General features: G+C 32.9%; 1 long non-coding RNA gene across 1 annotated transcript; it reads left to right on the forward strand.

The window, feature by feature from the left end:
• Positions 1-1,935: 1,935 nt before the first annotated feature.
• Positions 1,936-4,163, forward strand: LOC113304071. Its single transcript, XR_003338030.1, has 4 exons — positions 1,936-2,050; positions 2,153-2,298; positions 3,491-3,609; positions 4,081-4,163. It is a non-coding gene; the product is annotated as an uncharacterized LOC113304071 (long non-coding RNA).
• Positions 4,164-5,764: the final 1,601 nt, after the last annotated feature.

Here is a 5,764-nt window from a genome sequence, read left to right on the forward strand (position 1 = left end):
GAAGACGTTAACCTTTGTAACCAGATCTTCATCTATGACATCTGCTTGTACATAATTCACCATTTGAAAACCAAAAGTCACAGCAAAATGTTCGGGAATAGTACGCAGAGTCATCTTCCTTGATCTAGTTATCTTGAAACAGTACGGGCGCCTACCATCCTCTCTATTTTCTGTTGAACTTAAAAACATAATTACTGTTTTTGTCTTTTTGATTAGCTCTTGTACGTTCATTACGCCATCATAGAAGAGCTCAAAGAAACGCCAGAATGGACATGATTTAAGAGCTTTCAAATGCAGTTGCTTGTTCTTTATCAACTCCTTAATTTCCAAATGATGCAATGAACACCTGTACGGAACTGATTCTATTTTTTTACCTATTATGAAACCAAAAGTAAACCATAAGAGAATAACAAAGAAAAATGGTGAAACCATAAGCAAAATTGAAAAGCGATGAAACAAAAAGCACAATTTTACACTTGAAAACTGATGAAACCATAAGCATAAAACTGATGAAACCATAACTTAAAATTATTTAGTTATGATGAAACCATAAGCACAAAACTGATGAAACCATAACTAAAAACCACTTGTAGCATTGGTCCCAACCAATAACTAAAAATGATGAAACTAAATTTTGGTTTTATCACAAATTTGTTCACATCAAACCAACCAACAACAATAGAAATCTGCTTTTCACCATTAACTAGAATTTTGGTTTCATCAAAAAGAATCAAGAAATAAACAAGGCCAACATAATACACAAGAAATAAACACACCCAAAAAATAATTTCAGATGAAAAACGAACACACCCAAAAATTGAAATTAGTTTTCAATTGAAACCTAAAATCAAACTGAAATCAAACCTAAAATCAAACTGAAACCTAAAATCAAACTGAAACCCCTAAAATATAAATGAAACCTAAACCTAATAATCTGGTTACATCAAAATAGTGAAAAATAAGCATTGAAGAATAATAATCGATAAGATTTCTTACCCTTTGGAGGTGGTTTCGCTGTTTCTTAAGCTTATCATCTTTCTTTTTCTCCTGCTGATTTTTTTTCTTCGCCATTTTTGGTGTTTTTAGACTAATTAGTTCAGAAAAATGAAGCTAGTTAGGTCAGATTTTGCTTCAATGGTTGAAATACGTAACCATCGAAGAAGAGAAGAAGAAGAAATAGCGAAACAAGGATGATTTTCGCTGCGGGATGAAGGTTTTAGAGCAGATCTGTGATTTTTCCGGGTTGGTTTTGAGGGAGTTGAAGAAGAGAGCGAGGTTTTTGAGATTTTTTGTCCGTTATAAAACATTAAATGAGTGGAGGTGGTTCCGACGGTTTCTTTTGGGTTGAATCATGGGAGGGTAGTAAGACATTTTATGGTATTTAGGATTTTTGTTTCATTTTTGTTTGCGGCTCGTTATAACAAAGAAAAGAGGAAAATCAAATCATTTGATTTCTATTTCTTTCCTTTATATTTTTTCTTTTACGACTCAATTGATTTTTTATGGATTTGAATACGTTTGATTCGATAGATGTAACTATCATCAATATTTGAAGAGTTGTTAAGAATCGACAAGGAGCAGTCGATAAAATTAACATCAACAGTTGAATCTGAAGATTCAACCAATACGATCAAAGAGATATGTTTAACCATCTGTTATCATTTCTTATTCAATTGTGATTGTTAACCTTTTGATCCTGAAATGAAATTTCCAAAAAAATTTACGGTTTTGAAAACATATAGATCTCAATTTCAATTTGATTTCCTATTTTGATTCATGATTAAAGATCAGATCTATAATGATCTCATCTTAATCATTATTATATTTTTATGATTTCTTTACTGGATTCTAATAGTGGATTTTTAGGATTTTAGATTTTTTTGGTCTTCTTTTTCTGATTTGAGTTTATATCTGAATGTTATTCTTGTCTTTGATCTTGGGGATTCTCCAATTTTATCGAGATTAGGTTAAAGGAAATGGAATCTGCTGAGTCTAAAGAAATAAATATAAAAAATCAAAGAAGAAAAATAAATATCTCCATCATTTCAATGTAAATTGTTCGATTCATGAGTAGTACATTAGATTTTCTCTAATTCTGTTTTTTGACTTTTATGCTGATCAAATGTTATGATATTTTTCTTCATACACATAGGTGTCAGCTATTTAACTAAGCCCACAAGCGACTGGCAAGGTGTTATAGTCTCCGCATCAAAGCTTCTTCCCTACAAAGCATCAAAGGCACAATTATGAGTTAAAGTACAGGAGGCGTCTCAATTTGTGGATAACCGGTGATGGCACGTAATTACAATCGTTTTTATGTATTACATTTTCTGCTCAATACCTTGTGGTAGTGGTAACAAAAATAATCTTTATCACGACAAGAACTTATATTCCTTCATCACGAGTTGAATTAATTTGACAAGATTTACGATAATTGATTAAGTTGTTGAAAGTTATCATTAGTGGCAGACTCTTGAGTTTTGGTGCTTGATTAGTTTTGATAAGACAAAAAAATGGTCGATGAACGACGGTGAATCATGTTTTTAAGAATCTTCAAAAGAAAAATAGGCTAATGTTAATTAAAAGTGTTTTGTTTTGTTTATTTTATATAATATGTGTTATGCCCTAGCTATATACCGATAGATAACTAGATACTAACTATGCCAGTCCAGATGAAAACCATTACTTAAGTGTAAGATTTCTTTTATTCATCCTAATTGGTATTTTTCTTATTTCCTTGAAACAGTAACTTGCGTGTGCTTGTTTTTTAATTTAATTGTATCTATGTGATAAGTTTGTGCATTGGCTTCGTTTTCATCATATATATATATATATATATATATATATATATATATATATATATATATTAAGTCTTAGTATAAGAATTCGCTAGTAATGTTTTCCCTGGTCCAACTTCTGAACTAATTTTTCTAGTTACGAAGATTTGTATATTGACCAGAATGCAACTACTAGTGGCATCCACACTCATGCAGGCCGTGGTGGTTATATTCAGTATGTAGTTTACATTGTGAAGTCTATTGGGTTTGTGCGTCTGTCATTAATTTTGTATTGCTTTTAATGTGTGATTGGGAGTTGATAAGTGATCATATATTTGTTTATGATAAGCATGTATCCGAGACTTATACCAAAACCATAAGGTTGCCTCATTACAGTTTCTTGAATAGTTTTGTAATTTTATCTTAATGAAATGTTAATATAATTGGTCGTATTCTTTATACAGATTCTCAGTTAGCATCTGGTCAAATATGATTCAGCCACATCAAGGAAACAAAATTCTTTCTTTATGGTTGTTGGAATGTTATTCAGTGTACATTTTTTTAGTTTCTATTTGTTTACATTTATTTTTGATATGTACTTGGTTGGTAATACATCTAAACCGGTATTCATGTTGCTTTCTTTTATTTTTTGTAGTTCTTTGAATCTGGTACTTGGTGGGTGACTAAACTGGTTTTCGTGTTGTTTTGTGCAGCGCAAAGGAATTCATTGACGCGGGTCTTAAAGTTCATCCTTCTACCGAATTGTTTTAATCAGATATTGTGTGTGTGGCCACTTGTTAAATTCATGACCTCTCTTGCAATTTTTGACCAGGTGAGTGTATAAATTCTCAGTTACACTAGTCAGATGCATGTGTAACTCCCAATGACACTAGTCAAATCCGTGTGTAACTCCTAATTACCCTAATAAAATGCATGTGAAGGTGATTATGTATTTTGTATGTGTACAAGAAGATTACACATGCATTTTGTACGTGTATCAATAGATTCTGGTAGTGGCAATGTTGTTGGAGTAGGTGGTTAAATTTTTTTGATTAGTAATTGAAATATTATATAGTTAACAAAGTGTACATGTCAGGTATCCAAGTCATATGCATGTGTAACTCCCTGTTACACTAAACAGATGCATGTGTAACTCCCAGTTACATTAGACAGATGCATGTCTAACTCTTAACTACACATGCTAAGATAAATTATCAAGTGTCTTTTCTGTGATCTTTGTCATATTGTTTGTTTTATTTTTGTTCGTCTGATCTATTCCCATGAATGTTTATTTTGTTTGCAGATATGAAAGTATTTAGGAATCAATAAAGACAAAAAAGGAAAGAAATATTTCTCTTATATGATATCGTGGCTTATCGATTTCGTTTTACATATGGACTGGTGTTTTAATTGTGTTCAATAGCAACTGATTACTATAATTAGCCAACGTTGAAATCATTGTAAATGAAATTATCGAGTTCAATAACAACTGAATATATGTTTATTTGATGATGTGTTACTTCTCGTTACACATGCATCTATAATTTTTGGATACACATGCAATATGAGATACACATGCAAAACACATGTATAATTTTTGTTACTTCTGGATACACATGCGATATGGATGTATAACTTTTGGTTACACATGCCATAGGTATGTGTAAATTCTAAGTACAGATGTGATATGGATATGTAACTTCTCCTTACACATGCCATATGGATGTGTAACTTCTTAGAGCACATCCATATTTTGGTGGTGGGAGGTGTCGGTGGTGGAAGGCGGTGGTGGTGGGCGGTGCTTTTGGTGGTGGTTGTTGGCAGTGCTAGTGCTGGTGGGTGGCGGTGGTGAAAGTTACCTGGTGGTGGGCAGTGGTTGTGGGCGGTGTTGGTTGGTGGTGGGCAGTGTTTGTGGGTGGTGCTGGTGGTGGTCTGTGGTGGAAGATGGCAGTGGTGGTTGGTTGTGGTGCGCGGCGGTGGTGGAGGTCAGTGGTGGTGGTGGTGGGTGGCGGTAGTGGGCGGTAGATGCTGGTCGGAAGCGATGGTGTGTCACCATTTTACTATATATAAATTTTATTTAATTAGGGACTTACAATATATATAAGGGTATAAACGTATTTTAACAATTTAGGGTCTAGATTTAAGCATCTGTTAATTAAGGGCTTGATATTATGGGTAACTCATGGATGTGGCCTTAGTATAATTTCCCCATAAGTAAACTATATACAGTACTACCCGGTACTCATGATGCAAAATACAAAATGCTCACCACTTTTTCCCTTACGTGTCGTGCTCTTTTTGGTGCGTGACATTCAGCATGGAACACACCATTTTTCAAATGAGTTTATATGAGTGTCAAGCAATGGGAAAAAGTGGAACGGAGATAACAGAAAGACTCTGCACATATATTATATAGAAAGGGCTGAGTCTTTTTTGAGGCAAAGAGGAGAGGGGTGTGTTTTTAAGTATTTTTTTATAGTTATATTCTTATGGGTAATAATTAGCAAAATTTTAGAATGAGTTGTCTCTCAAACTTATCATGGGTATGGATAAACTTTATGTCATTTGAAAAGCATTTTAAAACACCTATATAACGAATATAAACATGACTATCAAATTATACATATTTCAATAATTAATTAAAAGAGTGGTTATAGAAATATATCCTTGTTTAACGATGATGTAGGTCATCTATTAGTGTGAAAAAATTTAAAAAGGAATAGATCATCTATTTAGGGACGGAACGAATATCTTTTGACAAGTTGATATACACATTTTTGATATCCATGCACCATCATGAACAAGGAAAGAGACAATTCACTGTTTTGGAAATTAAAATATGTCTATCTAATCCCTCATAAATAAAGTGGAATGAGGGCGTAGAAATTTAATGATTAACTGTTGTACCATGAAACATATGTAAATCAATTCTTTTAACACTTTTGGAGAAAACCACCCAGAGAATTTTCTTCACACATGTAATATTT

The sequence above is a fragment of the Papaver somniferum genome, chromosome 8, assembly GCF_003573695.1.
Source record: "Papaver somniferum cultivar HN1 chromosome 8, ASM357369v1, whole genome shotgun sequence".
NCBI classification, from domain to species: domain Eukaryota; kingdom Viridiplantae; phylum Streptophyta; class Magnoliopsida; order Ranunculales; family Papaveraceae; genus Papaver; species Papaver somniferum.